The sequence below is a fragment of the Panthera onca genome, chromosome B4 (genome assembly GCF_046562875.1).
Source record: "Panthera onca isolate mPanOnc1 chromosome B4, mPanOnc1 haplotype 2, whole genome shotgun sequence".
Classification (NCBI taxonomy): Eukaryota; Metazoa; Chordata; class Mammalia; order Carnivora; family Felidae; genus Panthera; species Panthera onca.
Window position 1 is genome coordinate 130074771 of NC_138345.1, and position 22460 is coordinate 130097230.

At 50.8% G+C, this 22460-nt stretch overlaps 1 long non-coding RNA gene across 2 annotated transcripts in view; it reads left to right on the forward strand.

The window, feature by feature from the left end:
- Nucleotides 1-34: 34 nt before the first annotated feature.
- The window catches only part of LOC145715624 (uncharacterized), a 90118-nt gene continuing 67692 nt past the window's right edge, over nt 35-22460 (forward strand). Inside the window, exons 1-2 of one of the 2 annotated variants that reach the window (XR_014137981.1) lie at nt 35-144; nt 20960-21121. This is a non-coding gene — a long non-coding RNA (uncharacterized LOC145715624). The remainder of the gene's footprint in view (nt 145-20959; nt 21122-22460) is intronic. The other variant, XR_014137980.1, reaches the window with a different exon arrangement.

A 22460-nucleotide genomic window follows, 5' to 3' on the forward strand; every position in this document is an offset into this window, starting at 1 on the left:
TCGACGCTGTCGTAAACTGCGTTCTTGCTTCCTCCGGACTCAAGGGCGGAACGCACGAGTCGTAAAGCGACGGCAGACCCGGAAGTTCGTCACAACTCTCTGCTAGGTGGCCCGATGGGTCTCTGAGGAGCCGAGACGCCGGAGGTGTGTTTACAATTACGTCACGGGCGCCTCCGGCGAGGCCCCGAGAGGGCGTTGCGAATTATTGAAACGTGGCTGCCCGGCAGTGGAGGCTGGGGGCGGGCAGCGGTGACCGCCCTTCTGTGTCCCCCCCGTGTTTCGCGGACGCTTCGGCCCCTCTGTATCGCACCGTGACGGGGGCTCCGGTCGTCTCCAGCTAGTCGTGTGGCTCGAGTCTCACAGCTGGGGGCAGGTCGAGAGTCGGGGCAGAGGTTATAGTTACCATCCCCTACCCCCGCCCCCTGTACCACCCCCGCCCCCCGCCTTTTAGTCTCGGTAACAGGCCCAGAGGGGGAGGTTATATTGCTAGTGTAGAGGGCGGCCGCCAGGATTCAAGCCACACTCCACGGTTCTCAAATTTTGTAGGGCAAAGATTTCTGGGGCGCCGAAGTGTAGGATGGAGACTGCGGGTCTCACTTCCCTGGACGGGTTATTTAACTATGTCTAAGCTGGAGGCCGGGAATCAGCAGCTTAGCGATTGTGATTCTGAAGTGGCGACCGCTTTGCTACGAAGGGCAACCGTGCTGTCCTTTCAATGACTATCGGGTCTCCGGAGTTTGTCCTGAAATCTTATTGGGGGATTTCAAAGCATTGAAAGAGGATCCGAGGACGTGCTTTTATTCAAACCTCACGTCCTTTTCTACCTGGTCTGGGATTCCTCCCAGCGTGTCTCTTCTGTCGGAAAATGTATCTATTGTTAGATCTGATATCTGCTTGGCTCTGCTGCTACTTGCAAGCTGTGTAGGCTTCTCATCTCTGGGCTCAGTTTCCTTATCTGTAAGTTAGAGGTAATAAAATTATATTGGGTGCAATGAGGGTAAAAATACATTCATGTGAGAACAGTAATTCCACTTACGTGAACTTGGGACAGGCTCTTCGATCTCTCTCTGAAGCTGCTTACTCATCTGTGAACTGAAAATACTAACAGCTGTTGGGGCACATGGGTGGCTCAGTTGGTTAAGCGTCCCACTCTAGTTTTTTGCTCAGGTCATGATCTCAACGGTTTGTGGGATCAAGCCCCCAGTCAGGCTCCTCGCTGACAGCGGGGAGCCTACTTGTGATTCTCTCCATCCCTGTTTCTGCCCCTTTTCTCTCTCATGTGCACGCATGCTCTCTCTCTCTCTCTCTCTCTCTCTCAAAATAGTAAAAAATATTAATAGCCTTGTTTGTTTCTATAACTTTTCTCCCAATCTGCTCCTGTTCCAGTTTTCCTAATTTTTATTGATGGCACCCAGGTAATGGTGTTCAGCCGAAACCTTGTAGTCCTCATTGGTAATTCCTTTTCCGTTTCCCACCACATTCCCACATTTGGTCCTTTACCAAGTCCTCTTGATTCTGTTTTCAAAATCCAGCATGAGTGCTACCACTTTGCCCCAATGTATCCAGGCTCATGCTCAGACTACCAGCGTCCACTTCCTGCTCCTCTGGGCTCCTTCTCCACATGGTGCCCAAAGCAATCGCTCAGTCTTCTAGCAGCTTCCCATGTTTTGTTTTGTTTTTTTAATTTTTAATGTTTATTTATTTTTGAGGGAGAGAGAGAGAGAGAGGGAGACACAGAATCTGAAGCAGGCTCCAGGCTCTGAGCTGTCAGCCCAGAGCCCGATGTGGGGCTCGAACCCACGAACTGTGAGATCATGACCTGAACCAAAGTCGGACGCTCAACCAACTGAGCCACCCAGGCACCCCTTCCCATATGTGCTTAGAGTTGAAACATGAATGTCTTCCTGTGGCCTGTCTGGTCCCTGCTTACCTTCCAACTTTACATCCTGCCTTCTATACTGACTCGGCTATAGGTACCATGATCTTTCTGTGCCTTAAGTACATCCACCTCTTATCTATCCCAGCAGGACCTCTGCACTTTCTGTGCCTCCCGCCTGGAACAGTCTTTCCCGGATTTGCCTGTGGCTGGCTCATCATTCGCGTCTCCGTTCAGACTTCTCTCTTCAAGGAGATCTCTGACCACCATTCCTAAAGAGGCTTCTCCTCCCTCCTCCCTCCTCACCCTCTTACTCTGCTTCTTTGTAGTTCTTATCATGCCCTGAAGTATTTTTTTGTTTCCTCGTTTGGGTTCTGTCTCTGCCTCTAGCGTATAAGCTCCATAAGAGTAGAGGTTTTGTCTGTCTTACCTAGAGCAGTGCCAGTAAGACATATTGGTTGAATTGTTGAACGAATGGATAGGGGTTTTATGAGAATTGAATGAAAAAATAAATTCAGTAGATTATCCTGGGCACATAAGTAAGTACTCAGTGTCAGTGTAGGGAAGATCAATATTAATTGTAATACGTTCTAAAATGTAAAGGGTGGGGCGCCTGGGTGGCTCAGTTGGTTAAGTGTCCGACTTTGGCTCAGGTCATGAGCTCACGGTTTGTGAGTTCGAGCCCCGCATGAGGCTCTGTGCTGACAACTCAGAGCCTGGAGCCTGCTTTAGATTCTGTGTCTCCCTCTCTCTCTGCCCCTTCCCTGCTCATTCTCTCTCTCTCTCTCTCTCTCAAAAATAACATTAAAACATTTTTAAATGTAAAGGGAGATGCATTTTTTTAAGTTTATTTATTTAGAGAGGGCACAAGCAAGGGAGGGGCAGAGAGAGAGAGAGAGAGAGAGAGAGAGATTGAGGCTCACAAGCAGGCTCCACACTGTCAGTGCAGAGCCTGATGCGGGATTCGAACCCGCAACCCATGAGATCATGACCTGAGCCAAAATCAAGAGTGGGATGCTTAAGTCACTGAGCAATCCAGGCGCCCCAAGGAGATGTATTTTTGCTCAATTGCTTAATTTCATTTCATTTCTTTTCTTTCTTTCCCTTTATTTCTTTCTTTCACTTGGGTTCACAGGCCATCTACTGCAGTCTCTTCCTCGTGTCAGAGTTTAATCATCTTTCCCATATTTTGGCCTCAACATGTCCCCAGATGGAGGAGGGTTTGGAGAGTCCTGCCTCATTGTGCACAGTGGGTCTCTGGCCTTGGGTGGCAGATCTTGCCTTCATTCCTTCTTTCAACGGACACCCTTGCTGCCTCTCTTTCTCTCCACCCCGCTGTCCACACGCAGCTGGAATGACCCTCCTTTACATTAATTCGGAGCATGCCTGGCCTCCCCCTCCCCAACTGTTTAGTAGCTTACCTCTAGCCCGAGGAGAAAATCCCACACTGTGTTCTGTGGGCTGCAAGTTTCTAATGCGTCTTCTCATTGGCAGCATTCTCTTTCTGCGTCATACCCAGGTTCATTACTGCCTGGAGACCTTTTTACCTGCGGTTCTCTGGGGCTTGGAATGCATCTCCCCTAGATCTTAATGCCCTTGTGTCTTCATCAGACAGACATTTCCTGATCGCCCCTCTGTGTTGCCTCACCCTGTCCTCATTGACTTGCTCAGTGGCCCCGTGCCTGGCACTATTCCAAGTATTTGCATTACCTCACCGAATTCTCACCACAGCCGTGTGAGGTCAAGCCTACTGTCCTTCCCGTTTTAGAAATGAAGATATCGAGGAATGCTCTAGGCTCAACAGTGCATAGTGAAACTGGGGTTTCGAACTCAGGAGGCCGCCTGGCTCCTGCTTCCTTTGCTTCTGCTCTGGTGTTTTGCTGGATGACTAACATTTGCCTCGTTTATCTAGTTGTTTGGGTTTTTGTTGCTGTTTGTTTGCTTACTTACTGTCTCCTTTAGAATGTAAGCCTCGTGACAGGTGGGATCTTACATGTCTCGTTCACTGTCGTATCCCAGCACCTCGAATTACCACATAGTTGGTGCTTGGAAAAGGTTGGGGGCACGAAGGACCTCTGCAGACGGGTCCTTCCCTTTACGTGTCTGCAGCACTTGGTGGAACCCTCCGTGGCTGTGCTTACAACATGTGTGGTCTGTTACCAGTGTCCCCCACCTCTGGTACTCCAGACCCCGCGTTCCTCTAACGTGGGGTCGCGTTATTTCTGAGGAGGCCTCATGGCCCAGCGCAGTGCCAGGTACACAGAGTGTACCCAGGAAAGGTTTATTGTATTCATGGCCTCTGGATACTGCTTTTAGAGGCTGTAGAATAAAAACCTTAACATTCTTGCCGGAAAAAGGTAGGTTTGGGGGCAGATGCCCACTTCTCAAAAGATTTCACAGCTTCTTCACACTTTGAAGAGAAACAGACACTGTCTTTGGGCAATTGAGTGACTAATTTTTCATTATTACTAACAATGGCTAACATTAGCACTGCAGTTTGTAAGTGACAAGGTCCGTAATTTCATTTGAAGATGAAATGTATATTCATGACTCAAGACTATGGTCTTTTAACACGAAATTTGCCGTTGGTAGAATGAAGAAGCTCAGAGAGGTTAAGGTACTAACACAGGTCACACAGCTAGTGGGAGACAAAGCTGGGACTTTATTTACTCATTCAGCAGACATTTGTGGAACACCTTCCATGTGCCTTGGATAGGCCAGGTGTGGAGGATGCGGCAGGGAGCAAAGTGACCGAGGGTCTTGCTTTCAGGGAGGGTACCTTTTAAGCAGGGGAAGGTAGACGCTGGGCAGGTGTATGGAGAAGTGACAAGTAGGTGAAGACACCGCACCAGGGATCTGTGTTAGAGAATGACCTGGGGTGCAGCACTTACAAGGCGGGAGTTCGGGGAGGCCCCTCTGGGGAGGTGACATTTGAGCAGAGGCTGGAGGATGAGAGGGAGCAGGCAGGGGAGAGGCAGGGGAACAGCTTTCTGGCAGAGAGAACAGGCCCTTTCTGTTCCCTTATGTGACCTTCCGAGGAGGAAGGACCCATTCTTGTGTGCTGGGGCGTCAAGGGAACCTCTTACTCATTCATCTGCTACAGCCTTCACTCCAGACCAGGTGTCTCCTTGTCTGGCTGATTGCCGTTCTCTCTGCTTGGATGTGCCCTGTGACGGGGAGCTCATTCCTCTGCCGATGCCACGTTACCCTCTATGGACTTCTGTGTGGTAAACATTTTCAGCTCCTTTGTCTATTTCTTGGCGTCACCTCAAGTGCCACTTGGTCCTCGTTTCCCCATTGTCAGCATTCTAACAAAACGGCCACTTCGGAATCGCTCTTCTCCTCTCCTCTGGGACCTCTCTGATTCCTGCTTGGTTTCCACCCTCCTTTTTGGGGATTTCTTAACCTCCTTCTGTTCACACCCACCCTTCACGCGAACACATTCTCTCTCCTCTAACCTCTCTGGCAGCCCCATCTTCTTGGAGCCAGGACGGATGAGCCACTTCTCAGCTGCTGGCTGGGGCATCTTCTTTGAGTCGACCAGCCCACATTCTTTCCAGGGTCTGGATTCTGGAAATTCTGGATTCTGCCCTTCCTTCTTCCCCAGAGCCTCCCCTCAGGGCCTGCTTGGAAGGCATGTATGTTCTTTGCTGAGTTTTCAGCTGTGGGTCAAATGTCACTTCTTCGGGGGCATCTTTCTTCCTCTTCTTACCCTGTGCTTCCCCTTAACACTTGTAGCAATGATAATTAAGTGATTATGTATGTACCTATTTGATCCACGCGTCTCTTCCATCACATGGAGCACCCCGAGAAGATGGAGAGAGGACTCATATCCCCAGTTGCTAGAACAGGGCTTGACATGGAGTAGGTGCCCATAAGTATTTGTTGACTAAGTCAGTGGATAAGAAGGTCAAAATTGGTATGAGACCATTCATTCAATGGGTGTCACTGAGAGCTACCCCTTTGCAGCAAGATCCTGTGTATGTAACGATTGGTAGTGAGATTCTTGTCTCCTGGTCTGAGTCAGTGACTGCAAAACAATTTCTAGACTGGAGAAAGGGAAAGCTGTAGGTGACTGCTGGACCCTCCATATACCTGCCCCCATGTCATGTCTAGAAGTGAGAGGCGCCCTTGTTACTGTTTTCTGATCAGCCTTTTGTGCTATCCTGCCCTGTCCCTTCCAGATAAAGCAAAGGCATTTTCTTTCTTTCTTTTTTTTTCATTTGAAAGAGGGAAAGAGAGGGAGAGAGGCACAGGGAGAGGGAGAGGGAGAGAGAGAGAGAGAGAGAGAGAATCTTAAGCAGGCTCCATGCTCAGTGTGGAGACAGACACGGGACTCAATCCCATAATCCTGAGATCATGACCTGAGCTGGAATTGAGTCAGATGCCCAACTGACTGAGCCACCCAGGGGTCCCACAAAGGCATTTTCTAATAGGAACCTCTAATATCTTAAAGAGGAAAGTAGTATTTTTGACTGTTGACTGTATATGCCAGGCGCTGTGTTAGTGCTTTACGTAATTAATTAACATGATTTTTATTTAAGATTATTTTTATTAAGATTTTAATATCCATTTATTTTTGAGAGGGAGAGAGACAGAGCGCAAGTGGGGGAGGGGCAGAGAGAGAGACACAGAATCCAAAGCAGGCTCCAGGCTCTGAGGCAGCTGTCAGCACAGAGCCCGATGCAGGGCTCGAACCCACGAACCGTGAGATCATGCCCTGAGCCAAAGTCGGACACTGAACTGACTGAGCCACGCAGGCACCCGTGATTAATTACATAATTAATCATCTCTTTGATTCTTTCCAAGAGTTCAACCCTCCCATCAATGTGGGTAGGGAGAAGCAGGTTCTGCCCAGTTGGATACTTGGTCCGAGGAGTAACAGCCACTGTTTGAGAGCAGTTTTGTGGCTTCAAAAGCTCCCATCCCTGGGGCACCTGAGTGGCTCAGTCGGTTAAGCATCCGACTCTTGATTTCAGCTCAGGTCATGATCTCAACAGTTTGCGGGTTCAAACCCCGCATCGGGCTCTGCACTGACAGTGCAGAGCCTGCTGGGGATTCTTTTCCTCCCCTCTGTCTGCCCCCCTCCCACTCACACTGCCTCTGTCTCTCTCAAAAATAAATAAACATTAAAACAACAACCACCACCACTTCCCATCCCTTACAGGGTAGTGGGGAAGACCTTCCCTGAGGTTTGGGAGGTTCTCTTTCTTGCTCCCTCCCACTGTCTCTTGCCTCTGCGATCTCTAATTTACTCAGACCCTTCCTATGCTGAAGATCAGTGAGGGCTCCAGAAGTTCCCCACAGGAGGGGCTGCGCAACAGGGATCTGGTCTGGAAGCTGTGTTTGTACCATAGAGGCCCCGTTTTCACTGAGGCACACTTACCGGGGGAAGGCACCCCGGAGCTTGTGAAGGGGCTTCCCCCTAAGACATCTCTTTGGCAAAACTGCTGAGCACCCAAACGGAACGAAATTGGAAGGAGAGGAAGGGACGAGTGAACAACCATTGATTTCTTGAATGCTGCCTCCGCGCGAGCGTCTTGTGTGTTTCGATCATTCTAGACTGTGAGGGAAAGAGTTGTCAGGGATCCGTGGTGTGCTCCGGGATCTCGACTAGATGTAGGGTGACCATGTAATTTACCATCCATGTTGGGGCCCTCTGGGGAAACAAAGGGGCCACTATCGAAAATTGCACCGGACAGAAGGTATAAATTGGGACCGCCCTATGCCAACTGGGAGGTCTGGTCACCCTCGGCAGGAGGGAAATCAGATGCCCTCTGTTCCGGTTATCTATTACTGGGTAACACCTCCCTCCAAAATTTGGCAGCTATAAGCCACAATAATCGTTTTGTTTTCTCTGTTGGCTTCTGTAGGCCAGGAATTTGGGAAGGGGTTGTCTAGTTCTAGCCTGGGGCCTCCCGGGCCGTATTAGTTAGGTGCAGGTGGGGCTGGAGTAGCTGGAGGCTAGCTAGAACCTTCTCTCTCTCTCTCTGTGTCTGTGTCTCCATTTAGCCTTAGAGCCTCGCTATATGGTGAGTCCACACAGAGAGCTGAGCTTTCTCACAACATGGCGGCCCCGGGGCAGTCAGACGACATACAAGGGGGCCGAAGATGTCCGGAACAGGTATTCTGACTAACAAGCTGGAAGCTGCATGGCCCTCTACAACCCGGTCTCAGAAGTCAGGCGGCCCTTCTGTTGGTTACCAGCGAGTCACAGGCGCCAGGTTCTAGAAGAGCGCGTGGAGTGAGAGACGTTGTCGTGACCATCTGAGGAGCCTAAAATCTGCTACAGATGCACCTGGCCTTTTCTAAGAGTAACCAGTTGGTTGTCTGCAAAGGTGTGACTGAAGAGTTTAGGACAGAGCAAAAGCCAGAGTTTCGGAGGAAGTCTGGTCGGGAGGAGGCCTGGGCTGTGATCGTGGTTTCTCAAGGGAAATCTGCTCAGAGGGGTGAATGAACTTGTGGGAAGGGGAGAGTCACAGAGCCAGAGGCCTGGTGTTGTCCAGGGCGCGGGCTCTTGGCCGCACTGGCCGGGGCAGCAGCCACCGCCGCCCGCCATGTCCCTGGGCAAGGCCGTCCCCTCGAGCCGCCTCTGCTGAGAAATGCTTCTTCTGAATAATACCGTTATTTGTTCCCACTCCCTCCCACCAAGCAGCCCCGCAAGACCATGGACCCGTACGGAGCTTTCGCTGCCGGGAAGCATAGGCTGGTCAGGCTAACATTTCTTGTGCTCTCCGTTAGTAGACGGATCGTCCGGTGATGCGTCAGCCTCACAAGATTGGCTAAGGGGAGTCTGGCCCTGCCTGGCGCGCGGGCGTATCCCAGACCGTTCTGACGGATTCACCAAGGTCGGCTGGTGGCGATCTGTCCGCGTGGCCGGCGCTTTTTCCGGCGCGCATCCACCTGCACCTCCTCGTGTGCCTTCTGTGAACCACCACAGGGGGTTATCACCCCACTTTCTAGGTGAGCAGGCCGAGGCGCAGTGAGGAGGCACGTTTTGCCCGCGGTCAGGCCGCCGGTAAAGGTGCAGTGGCACAGCGGTCCAGGTGGGCGTGCAAACCGCAAACCCTCTTCACGAAGGTCGGGGCACGCACCTGATGGCAAACCTGTTGGACGGTGTGCTGGGAGGAAGGGAAGCCTTGAGTCACCAGCTCGCGCCAGCCTCCTAAGAGCCCTGCGGCCCCGACAAATTCGTAAAAATAGAAAACCTGGAGGGATTAAAGCCCCAAAGGACGCTTCAAGTCCCCCGCGGGAAAGGGAGGCTTGCCGTATGTTCTGATGGTCTGCATTCAAATTTATTTATTTTTTTTTTATCTCGGCTGGATGTACACTCACCCATCACAGGATCAGCTCTCAGAATAGAGAGGTACCTGTTGAATCATCCACCCCACTTCCTGCCTCATGCGGGCATCTCTCCAAGTGCTGAGCCATCCGCTTCTCTGCTGGGGCCTGAGATATATCAGGATTTGCAGCCCTGGTGACAGGAGACAAAATAGACTCCCATTTCCTTTGGAACCATTTAGCTAGTTGAGAGAGTGCTTGATTGTTTCAATGGGATGAGCAATGAGCGATAACCAGGTCTCTCCTTGGCTCCTTTTCTCTGCCCTGTGCTTGCTCTTCTTCCGGAAGCTGGGAGGTGGTGGGGACAAAGGCACACACTGGTTTTGGCTCAGTCTGGCTCTTGAGCTACTAGGCGCCCCTCCCGGGACCTCAGGCCCACTTTCTGCAACACGGACGTCGTTCTCTTTCCTTCTGCCCGCCCTGGCTCCCACTGGCCTTAGGACTAGAAACTGTGCCTGGTGGGTGCCTGCAGAGACTTGTTGGGGCTAAGTGACTGCAGGTGATATTTAAGGAGGTCTCATGGGAGATATGGCTTCAAGGCAATGAAAAACAGACATCCGTGGGGACAGACTGTCTGAATTTGAATCCAGGTCACCCCTAGCTTCATGGCCTTGGGCAAGTCAGGCAACTGAGTCTCGGCTTCCTCGTCTGTTAAATGGGTGGAATCAGAGGAAGTAGGTAGTGAGAATTAAGTCAGACAATACGTACAGTGCTTGAGAGAGTGCCTGGTGTGCAGTAAGCCCTTAATCCAGGCCAGCTGAATTAGCATGGTCACCAGAAGCCTGTGGGGCTTTGACTGGAGCGATCGATGGCCACTTGTGGGGACCCAGGCCCTGAGTTGGCCACTCAGAGTTCAGAGAGAGAACCAGTCATGAGCTCAAGTAGCTCAAAGTCTAGTGGGAAAGCAGATGTGGCTGATGCAGGGGTGCTTAACGAAATATGTTTTGAGTAGACTTTTAAAAAGCAGATTTCACATGGAAATCCAGATTTGTGGCTTCTCTTATGATCTAGCAACACTGGGTTGGCTTTCCTGCACGGTGATAAGAAGCCGGAGCAGAATAAGTGTTGTAGCCTAGGCCAGGGTTTCTCTACTTTGCCCCAGTCCCCACTCTTCCCTCCTGCATCCTGTCCGCCCGTATTCGTGTTCAAGTGTGCTTGCTGCCTGGCCCTTTGGGAATTTGCAGACAGATTACAATGCAATGCTGTGAATGCACCGGGAGCACGATGAGGGATAATAACTCATCCGTGGGCAGTCGGGAAGAGCTTCCCAAAGGAGCCGAAGTCCCAGTTGCCTCTCTGTAATACCCGCCAGTGCTGCAGAACATCCTTGTCTTTATGGCTCAAGGATGTGAATAGAGGACACAAAGTCCTCCGAGCTGGCGGGATCTCTGCCATAAAGCAACCAAGGCTCAGTGGCTTGTGTGGTCATACAGCCAGCTCGTGGCACATCCAGGCTGTCAATCAGAAGCAGCCGTGGGCCTCGGGAGTCTGCCATTTGTACTCTGGGATCTTGATTCCCTCTCTCTGCCACCCTCCTGCGGCGTGGCCATGGGTAACTCATTTCATCTTCAACCTCGGTTTCTTCATCTGTAGGGTAGGGCTGGGGATTCTGACCTCAAGGGAGTGCTCTGGGGCCAGATAGTGAGAAAATGGGTAGGGGACACTCATAAGCTCCGAAGCGCTCTAGGCCTGTGAGAGGCATCATGATGGTGGAGAAATAGCCACCTTCTTCGAACAGATTTGGCGCATCTTTTCGATGTTACGGGGACCTTGTCCCCCACCTGCTTTGGCCATTCTCTCTCCTTTGCATGTAGGAGCGTGCACAGCCTTCTTCCAGGCGTGGACCCAGAAAGGGAACGTTTTGGCCTTGGCTGTGAACAGGACTCCAGGCGCAGAGCCCAAGGGCTCCCCTCTTTCACGAGGCTCCCACATCAAAAGGAGATGCTGAGATAGAGCTGGGAAGGAAGCCGACCTCCCTGGGAAAAAGAGGAGAAATGTCGGTAGTTACTTTGTTTCCTTTAAGACACCTGCCACTGCGCATCAGGGGCTACCTTCAATTCCCCGTTTAGTGCCTGGAACTATTGAGACAACATGGCATTGTGGTCGACTACTGGATTTGGGAGTCCCGCTGTCCTGAGTGCAAATATTGACTCCTCCTTATTAGCTGAGTGTGCCTTTGGACCAAACTTTAAACTTCTCTAAACCTCAATGTCTTCATCTGCAAAATGGGCTTCTTAAAAGTACCTGTTTTTTTAGAGCTTTGTAGGAGTTAAATGACATTACGTGGTGAAGGGTTTAGCATATAGTGAACAGCTTAATAAATGCCGGATATGAATTCCTGTTATTGGAAATGGTAATAAGAAACGTACATCATGTTTGTACCGCGTTTTACCGTTTAGGAACTGGTCGTGTTTTCCTTAGCCCATTTGACATTCCCAACAACTCTTTGAGGTGGTCAGGGCAGGGATTATGACCTCGCACAGGTGAGAAAACGGGAGCCCAGGGAGGGCAGAAGTCTGCTCAAGGTCACACAGCTTGTGAGTGGTAGAGCCAAGCTCAAGTCTCCTTGGATGAAGGATGAGCAGTGTCATTCGCAGGGCCAGGCCAGACCACCTGCACGTGCCGTCGGGCTGCTCCTTGGGCACTCTGGTTCTTCCAAAGACCTGTTTATAGAGAAATAATCCAGTGGGTTTACCTATTTAAACCCTTGTCGTACCTATTTATACGCTGAGCCTATACCAGCTCCGGGGGCGAAGAAACTTGTCCTTGTGCCCTGGTGTCAGACTGACTTTCTTGGCGTCTGTCCCCAAATGACCTCCGCGGGGGTTTCCAGCTGCCCCCTCGCACCCTGATCCGTTTACCAGAATAGCCATGTGTTCTGAGTTCTGGCCACAGGATGGCGCTGCTCCCCAAGGCATGAAATGCCAGCCCCTCACCAGGACTGCATTTCCAGGTATGAAACATCTAAACAGCTCCTATGTGCAAGTCACTACTGTTGCTGAGGAGAGGGCTTCGCTTATCCATTATTGTTATATAAACGACGGCAGCAAAACCAATAACACCCGTACGGGTTGTCACAGTTTCTTGAGCAGTTTACAGAGATCACCCGGTTCCATTTGCTAAATAATCCTGGTACGTGAGATGAGGCGAGCCTTCCCACCCACGTCTGAGGAGGAAACTGAAGCTCAGCGAGGTGACAGGGCTTGTGTAAAGGCCCCGAGCAGAGTGGCCGGCGGCAGATTGAATGGGGGAGACCAGGCGTCTGCTTCCTCCGTGCCAGTACTTGTCGGTGAGGACAGGGGCTATCTTAGTTGCCTTTCTGCCCCCATTCCTTCCTGTCCCCCTCACTGAGGGCTTCAGCTGACGTCTGTGGCGGGCAGGGGAGAGGCAGGCGGGCTCCCTCAGGCCACTCAGCCTCTAGAAGCCGCGGTGCCGAATAGCTCACCAGCGCTCTCCGGACGCACTCAGGCTGAGAGGTGCAGCGTCTGGGTTGGAGCCTGTGAAGAGACTTCAAAGAGAGGCCACTGCTTTCACTCTGAGGCCCGGGCAGGGTGTGAGTGACTCACCGTGATTTGGCCCCCGAAGGCTGCCGGGTGACCAAGTGGCCAGGAATGATTCATTCATTCGTTCACTCATGTATTCGTTCAACAAACGCTTCCTAAGTGCCCACCGTGTGCTAAATACTAGGGACGCAGAGACCAAAAGCACAGCCCGTGTCCTCCTGGGACTTTCAGAGCAGCGGGGGAGACAGAGGGCAGAGAGCGAACAATACAGTTTGGCAGGCGTTTCTCGGAGGTCTAAGTGTCATGGGGTTGAGTGAGTCTACCAAAGGCAGGGGAGCAGGCCACACGGAGGAGGAAGCCTTTGGTGGGATCTTGAAGGATGAGACAAGTTTGCAGATCACCAGGCAAAAGGAGCCTGGAGGTGGGGTGGGGTGGGGTGGGGTGGGGGCGGGGGGGAGAGTCGGGGGCGATGTGCGTACAGAAGCAAGAGCTGTCAAAAGTCATCACGCACTTGATGGGACAGGGAGGCAGCCGGAAAGATGGGGGGCAGCCAGAGACGGGCCTTGAAAGCCATCGTGGGGACAGTGAATTTGTGTGTCATAGATGGAAGAAAACACATCAAGACTTTGAGTGATCACTCCAGGAGCTGCGCTAGGCTTGAGATCCGGAGTTGAACACTGTGGTTCTTGCCATCAGAGTTCAGAATTTCAAGGAGAACATGGCCACAGAGAAGACCCGCAGTCGCATTTGTTGAGCGCTGACCCTTTGCCGAGCATCGTGCCAACCGCTTCCTGAGCGTTGGCTGGTTACCTACTTTGCAAGGCAGGTGCTGTTATCATCCCCACTTTTTTTTTTTTTTTTTTTTTTAAATTTTTTTTTTTTTAACGTTTATTTATTTTTGAGACAGAGAGAGACAGAGCATGAACAGGGGAGGATCAGAGAGAGGGAGACACAGAATCTGAAACAGGCTCCAGGCTCTGAGCTGTCAGCACAGAGCCCGATGCGGGGCTCGAACTCACGGACCGTGAGATCATGACCTGAGCCGAAGTCAGTGGCTTAACCGACTGAGCCACCCAGGCGCCCCTCATCCCCACTTTTTAGCTGAAAAGCCTGAGACTTGAGGTGCTTAAGTAGGTTGTCCAAGGTCATAGAACTAGTGGTAGTAAGAGTCAGGACGTGTCTTTTTTTTTTTGCTTTTTGTTTTGTTTTGTTTTTTAAAGCTTATTTATGTCGAGGGAGATGGAGGCAGTGCCAGTGGGGAGAAGGGCAGAGAGAGAGGGAGAGAGAGAATTCTAAGCAGGCTCCGTGCTGTCGGTGCAGAGCCCGATGTGGGTCTTGAACCCATGAAACTGTGAGATCACCACCTGAGCCGAAACCAAGAGTCAGACACTTAACCGACTAAGCCACCCAGGCGCCCCATCTTTTTTACTTTTTAATGCTCAGCTTTGCTAAAACTAATTCATTAATTTTATGTAGATTTTTTTATGCATGTGGTACAAAATTCAGAAGGTGCCCAGTGAAGGCGCTTGTGGTCACATCCCTGCTTCCAGCCCTCCCTCCCCAGAAGCGAACACTCTTACTGGTTTCTGGTGTTTTCTTCTAGAGAGGTTCTATGCAGACCCAAGCCCAAAAGGTAAGAAAAGACAAGTGCGTGGCTAATCACAAGCATGGGCTTTGGGAACAGCCTGCAGGGAATTGAGTCCTGACTCTTTTGGGTGATCTTGAAGAGTGTTACCACTAAATTGTGGTTTGAGCAAGGGTCAGGAGGTCTTGGAGGGAGCGGGGGACATGCCAGAGGGCTGGACTTGGTGGGGGAGGATGCGGTGACAGGATGGAGATGAGAGAATGAGGACCAGTGGGGCCTGGAGAGAGACTTGGGTGGGGGCCAGGCTGTGGGGTGGGGGGGCCGCCACGACAGGTAGGTGTTTGGCAGGACTGGAGGTGCGCTGAGAGGGAGACAGGTGGCCCGTGGGTCTGGGACAGTCCCTGTCTGAGGTCTCCTGCTGACACCTGGAGGAGTTCCAGCTCATCTGGTGCACCCCGGAGCTGGGCCTCGGTCCCTGGGCTGACAGCAAGGCCATGGACTCAGGAGTCCGGGAGGTCCGGCCTGAGTGGCCAGCAGGAAATTCTGGGCAAGCCACTTCCCTCCCCAAGCTTCAGTGCCAGTGAGCGCTTCCCAGAGGTTCATCGCCCCGTTGTTCCTCACTGTGGAAGTAAAGGCAGAGTCGGTGGCGGGGGATGCGGGGGGTGGGGGGAGCAGAAGTGCCCTGGCTGGAATGGGCTGGGGGCACAGGATCCTTCTCCAGAGGTTTCCAGGCTGCATCTGAACAAGCATTCACAGTGTGCAGAGTTCTCCCAGGCAGGTGGGAGCCTATACGTAGATACAGTCTTACATGTTCGATCTAATATGTGTATAATGCGTGTAATAACATGTAATACATACATTATTTTGTTTGCCTGTCCCCTGCTTCTGTTTTGAAACCAGTTTTCAAAATAACAAGCAGGTTCTCTGGTGTCCTCCCTTTTTCAGTGCTGAGATGCTCTCATCTCCGGCCCTGGGAGCCCCTTCAAGTCGACCACTGGGCCTTGTGACCCAGCCTGAGTAGTCTTTGATAACTTCCTGGCTTTCTGGAAGAACAAATGTTCCAGACTCATCTTGTACTTTCCCTTCCCAAGTCCTGGAATCCACCATTTCCCCGAGGAGCCCTGGCCCTGGTTCCCTTCCATGAGAAATGCCATTTGGAGGCCCCAGTCTGGGCCGGGGGGATGTGGGAAGCAGCAAGCTCGGGGCCAGGAGCCTACAGTCTGGCAGCTCCCTCCTCCTCCCCTGGGGATGGGGGATTAGAGGTCCAGTTACGTCTTTCCAGACTCATCCGAGGCCAAGAACAAGACATGGGAAATATTCATGCTGGGCACCCCTGGGCTGCGATGGCATGGTGGGAGCCCACGGACCTGGATTCCACCCCAGCTCGGCTGCTGTGTGTCTGAGTGACTCTGGGCAAGTGACTTAACCTCTCTGAGCTACGGCATCCTCATCTGTCAGATGGGGACAGTAGCACTCACCTCATGTCAGCTTGAGGATGATGTGAGACAACGCGTTTAGGTTTCTGACATACGTCGCCTAGAGCAGGTACTCAGTGAATGTGAATTCCCTTCTTATCCGTCCTCGGCCATGTAACTTCAGCATCCCAGGAGGTGAGAACTGGATTACTGGATGATTTGGGAAAGGGACAAGGGAAGAGGAAGAAATTGGGAAATAGAAGTTTGTGGACAAATAAATGGGAGGGGAGGTTCATTCAAAACAGGGAAGGTGATTTTAGTGGTCAGATCTGTCCAACAAAGGAAGGTTCTGTCTGCTTGGGGAAGGTGGGGAGCCTCCTGTTGCCGGAGGTATACAAGTAGAGGGAGAGGGACCATTGCCAGAGAAGTGTTCTTTTGAGGACTCCTGCATTGGCCGGGAGGTTGCTCCATTCACTCGGCACACTTTTGGAGTCCTACCGGTCCTTGCCCAGCCCTGTGATGGGACAGGGGATGCCAAGGTGAACGGGATACCTTTCCTAGCCCAAGGAACTCCCAGTCCAGGGAATGAACTGATCTCCAAGGTCCCTCCTACTCTGCGGTTCTGGGCTTTAAAGTGTCCAAGCCTTGGAGGGAGTTGGCTGAGGATTTTCAGTGTGTGCCTTTTGGTATCGATCCACTGGAGCCGGAGCTGGCAGGAGAGGACTCCGCAGTGTTATTAGTGCGGAGGACACGCTGTAATCTGTCAGTGTCACCCTGGTCGCAGCTGGCGGGGGAGCCATCCCGCTGTTGACTCCTCCCTCCCCAGCAGCCACTGAGCGCACGACTTGTATAGCATCCCCCACCCCCGCCCAGCACCCCCATCTATCCCTTTAGGAGGGAGAATTTCTTTTTCCATTTCTCCTGGTATGAGCCCTCTGCCCCCACCAAGGACATTCCTCTGTACCTTTAGTTACCAGATTTCCCTACCAGGAGCCCGTGGGAAGAATCCTCCTCTTTCATGGCCAGCTTTGAGTCTTACCTCCGTGAGCCCTTTGCCAGTCTCTCAGGCAGAGCAATAGACTCTAAAGGACTGTCCTTGGGGAAAAAGTTTAGCCTGGTTTTCCAGCTAAGACAAGGAGAGAGACAGAGCATGGGAAGGAGGTGTGAGGTGAGCGAATGGGTCAGGGATTTGGTTCTATGGTAAGTGCTCCTTTTCAGCTGTGAGCACTCTAGCAGACTGAGTGGGTATGTACTGGCGGCTGAAGATGAAGTGAAGGGGGCCAAGAGACCACTGTTAGAGAAGTGGATTAGAATGGGGGTTCGAATCGCGGTGCCAACAGAGTGCCTGGCTTACTGTCCCAGCTCCACCATATTCCTGCTGTGTGACTTTGGGCATTGATCTTAACCTCTCTGATCCTCATTTCCTCTTTTGTAAAATGGGGCTAATAAATAGGACTTACCTCACAACGTTGCTGTTAGCATTAGAATGTAAAGTGTCTACATTAATGCCTGGCGCGAAGAGGGGGGCTGGATAGATTTCAGTCGTGATTATTATTACTCTTCATTGAGCACCACCTACATCCAGGCACGACACTGGGAGCTTTCACGTTCAAGGTCTCCTTGGAGCATTCCAGCTGCTAATCCCGTGTAGGGATTATTAAACCCATTTTGCAGATGAAGAAACGAAGGCTCTGCGAGGCTATCTCTTGCTTGCATCACCCAGCTGGTAAAGGGCAGGGCTGGGCTTCAAACACAGGCCTTTGTAACTCTCCTGTCTGTGCTCTCCCACCTGCCCTTTTCCGCTGCCCTCAAGGGACGTCCGCCCTGAGAGGCAAGGATGCTGAGACTTCCATGTCGGCTCTGGCTGGGGTGCTCTTTCGGCTTTCTCTACTTTTATTTTTTTATTTTTTATTTTTTTTAACGTTTTTTATTTTTGAGAGAGAGAGAGAGAATGAGCAGGGGAGGGGCAGAGAGAGAGGGAGACACAGAATCCAAAGCAGGCTCCAGGCTCTGAGCTCTGAGCTGTCAGCACAGGGCCCGATGCGGGGCTTGGAGCCACGAGCTGTGAGATCATGACCTGAGCCAAAGTCAGACACTTAACCAATTAAGCCACCCAGGCGCCCCAACTACTTTTATTTTTTTTAATATATTCTTTTAATTGTAATTTTTTTTTTATTTTAGAGGGAAAGAGAGCTCGTGAGCAGGGAGAAGCGCAAGGGTCGGCAGGGGGAGAGAGAGAGAGAGAGAGAATATCTTAAGCAGAATCCACACTCAGCAAGGAGCCTGACATGGGGCTCTATCCCATGACCCTGGGATCATGGCCTGAGCCGAAATCAAGAGTCAACCGACTGGGCCACCCAGGCTCCCCTGGAGTTCTCTACTTGTAGCCTCGAGTTGTTAATTATTAATTTCATGAGTGTTTTCTCTCTTCTTCAGAGAGTGTGAGATCGAGAAACATTTTTTCTTCTCTCTAGCAACTGAAGTGTTGACTTGGACCATGAAAGCTACAGAGTTGACGGTGTTTCCCTTCTTGCCTTGCTTGCCAGGAAGCTTGTACTTTTTGTCATGCTGTTTCTTTCTCCCTTCCAGGGTTTTCATTTTCTACCTTTACTATTGTCTTTACTTACGGGTTTTTTACTAAAAGCTGTTCCACTCATAGAAGGAGCTGTGTAAATAGAGCTTAACTGAATGGAAAAGGGCAGATTGCAAATCCCAAGTACATAATTCAAGTAAAACTATGAGCTTTAGGAAAGGGACGTACCTTCTTTTTTTTTTTTTTAATTTATGTTTCATTAAAAAATGCTTAAAATTCACATCCAAGTTAGTTAGCATGTGGTGCAATGATGACTTCAGGAGTGGATTCCACTGATTCATCGCCTACGTATAACACCCAGTGCTCCTCCCAACAAGTGTCCTCCTTAGTGCCCCTTGCCCATTTAGCCCATCCTCCCACCCACAACCACTCCAGCAGCCCTCAGTGCGTTCTCTATATCTAAGAGTCTCTTTTGTTTTGTCCCTCTCCCTGTTTTTATAGTATTTTTGCTTCCCTTCCCTTATAAACATAAGGGAACATTTGTATCTTAAATTCCACATATAAGCGACGCCCTATGATATTCGTCTGTCTCTGAGTAACTAATTTTGCTTAGCATAATACCCACTAGTTCTATCCATGTTGTTGTAGATGCAAGATTTCATTCTTTTTGATTGCCGAGTAATACTCCATTCTATCTATGTACCACATCTTCTTTATCCATTCATCCATCGATGGACATTCGGGCCCTTTCCATACTTTGGCTATTGTCGATAGTGCTGCTATAAACGTGGGGGTGCATGTGTCCCTTCGAAACAGCGCACCTGTATCCCTTGGATAAATGCCTAGTAGTGCAATTGCTGGGTCGCAGGGTAGTTCTATTTTTAGTTTTTTGAGGCACCTCCATAGTGTTTTCCAGAGTGGCTGCACCAGCTTGCATTCCCACCAGCAGTGCAGAAGGGTTCCTCTTTCTTCGCATCCTCACCAGCATCTGTCATTGCCTGACCTGTTCATTTTAGCCATTCTGACGGGACATACCTTACTTCTATTCGCCCTGGCTCTGGCATGGTAAATTTTGCACAGAAAGCTCAGTGGTGATTTTCCCTGGCATGTGTGGGTCAGCAGCTCTCCTTGCGCTAGAATAAAATCCAAAGTCCCGTCCCCCGGGGACTGACCCCTGCCCACCTCTTCCCACTCATCTCATGTCACTTGTCCCTTGTTTATCAGAGATAACCATCTTTTAGTTATCTCTAAGACCATCTTTTAGGTGTACTCACAGGCCAAATTCTTTCCTGTGAATTTCTGTGAAAGGAGCTTTGCACATTCTGTTCCCTCTGCTTGGGACGTTCCCTCTTCTCCCATCCCCTGTGTTTGCCGGGCTCACCCTCCTTATGCTGCAAATTTCAGCTGAAAGTATCAGTGAGAGGCCTTCACTGACCGCTCTATTTAAAGGGGTTGCGGTTTCTGAAACCACAATTACACTATATGTTAACTAACTTGGATTTAAGTAAAATTAAAAAAAAAATATGAAAGCACTGCTTTCAAAATTAAAAAAAAGGGGGAGGGAGTGGTTTGCAGTATCTAACCTTCAAAGATGGTGCCTAATGTTTCTTCACCTCTCAGCTGCATTCTACTAATCCCATCAGGAGGTGGACTCAGTTTCTCTTCCCCCTGGAACTAACCTTGGGGATTTGCTTTTTGTTTTGTTAAAAATTTTTTAAACATGTTTATTCATTTTTGAGAGATGGGGAGAGACAGAGCATGAGTGGGGGAGGGGCAGAGAGAGAGGGAGACACAGAATCCAAAGCAGCTCCAGGCTCTGAGCTGCCAGCACGGAGCCCCACGTGGGGCTTGAACTCATGATCTGCAGATCATGACCTGAGTTGAAGTCTGACGCTGAACCGACTGAGCCACCCAGGTGGCCCCGCTCTGATCACCAGACTATAGCAGAGGGACCTGCTGAGGCTTCTGAGTCTAGGCCCTCAGATGGGGAGCAGCTTCCAGTTTCTGCCACTTGGAATCCAGCTGCCATGCTGGGAGAGGCCCAAGACACCTGGAGGGGCCGCAGGGGGCAGAGATGAGGGGTTCGGGTCGACAGCTTCCCTGAGCTCCGAGCCAACAGTCAGCATCCACAACAGTATTGTGCGTGAGCCCGTTTATTCGTCCCAGCCCAATCAAGCCCTTGGATGATTGCATCTCCAGCCGTCATCCTGTGGAGCAGAACAACCACCCGGCTGAGCCCTCCGAATTTTGAGGGATAATAAAATAGTTATTATTTTAAGCCACTAAGTTTTAGATGACTGAAGGAGAGGTCAACTCCTGTTTAGTTTTGTTTTGTTTTTTATATCCTTGCCCCACCTGGGTGGCTCGGTTGGCTGAGCATCTAACACTTGATTTCAGCTCAGGTCGTGATCTTAGGGTCATGGGATCGGGCCTCTGTCGGACTCTGCACTGACAGCACGGAGCCTGCTTGGGATTCTCTCTCTCTTTCTCTCTCTCTCTCTCTCTCCCCCTCTCTTTCTCCCCCTCTCTGCTTGTTTCCTGCTCACACACGCATGCGTGCACACACACTCTCTCTAAAAAATAGATAAATAAACTTGGAAAAAAGAAATCATTGCCCCAATGCATTTACTTCATAGCCCTCATGAAAATTTGTGATTATGTAATTATTTGATTCTTGCTAATTTTCCTGCTTCCCCTCTGGAACAGGAGTTACAGGAGGTTGGGACCGCGTCTGTCTTGATTACCACCGTCTCCAGCATCGAGCACAGAACAGCACGTAATGGGAGCTGAATGAATGAATGACTGGAAAGCATCAGGATGGTCCTCTAATGCCTCTGGGAATCAGGCTGGGGCATCACCAGGAAGGAGGTGGGTATGACTCAAGCCTTAGCTCTGGAGGGCTTTCGCAACTCAGAACTGCGAAGCCTTTCCTGACACGACCCTGGCACCCCAGACCCCCTGGTCCCTGCCAGCGAGAACTGCCCCTCCCTCCTCCTTGCTCTTCTGTGCCCTGTGGGGCCGTCCATTAAGGCACCTGCGACTCTGTGTGCTTTTGTGTGTGTAGACGATGCAGACAGGACAGAGTAGTCGGTGTGGTGTGGGACTCTGGACCCGGAGACCCCGATGTTTGACCCCGTGCTCTGTCACGCTGTGGTATCTCTTTGTGCCATGGGTACATTTTTTTGAGTGTTCACTTACGTGTTTATGGGTATCAGGCACTGTTCTAATGCTTTTAATTCATTTATGCCACCTAACAATCTTATCAGATAGGTGCTGTTACTATTATTTTCCTTTTACAGATGAGGAAACGGACTCATAGGTAATTTGCCCGAGGTTAGGCTGCGAGTGTCTAGAGCCTGGCAGTGGATTGAACCTGGCAGTGAGAATCCAGGACCTACCCTCTTAACCCGCATACGTTTCTGCCTCTCTGGGCCTCAGTTTCCATATCTGTAAAGGGGGTAGTAACACCTGCTTCACAGGACTGTGACGATACATGATTTGATAGTGCCAGGCGTACTGTAGGCTCTCTATAAATGCCAGTTTGCTGTGGTAAGACAGACAACTTAAGCTTCCTGCAGGAAAGTACCTGTCCTTGTCTTGTCTGTACACTCGGGACCAAGATCAAGGACTGGTAGAGTGGACGTGGTCAATAAACCTGACAGACCGAACGAATATGTTTGTGTGAGTCGTTCTAATTCCAGAAGCGCGTGCCGTGTGTGTGCACACGCCCATAAAAATACGTATGTGGACACACACAGGCTCACGTGCTGTGTGTGGCGGGGGGGTGGGGTTGTGTCTTGAAGGTGTGCATGAGTGAACCTATATGCACACACCATATCTACACATTTGTGGAATGATACGCCGGCAAATGTTTGATAATCAGCTCTTTGTTAAAAAAAAGAAAAAAATCCCTGGGGCGCCCGGGTGGCTCAGTTGATTAAGCGTCCTGCTGTTGACTTCAGCTTTTAGGTCATGATCTCACGGGTCGTGGCTTTGAGCCCCGTGCCGGGCTCCATGCTGACAGTGCAGAGCCTGCTTGGGATTCTCTCTCCCTCTTTCTCTGCCCCTTCCCGGCTCATGCTCTCTCTCTCACGATAAATGAACTGAAAAAAAAAATCCCCCACTTACAGCATTTGCCCACTCCCTTTTCAAGGTGCCAGGGTGGCCTCCTGGAGAGCTGAGAGGGGATACGCGTGGCCCACCTGTA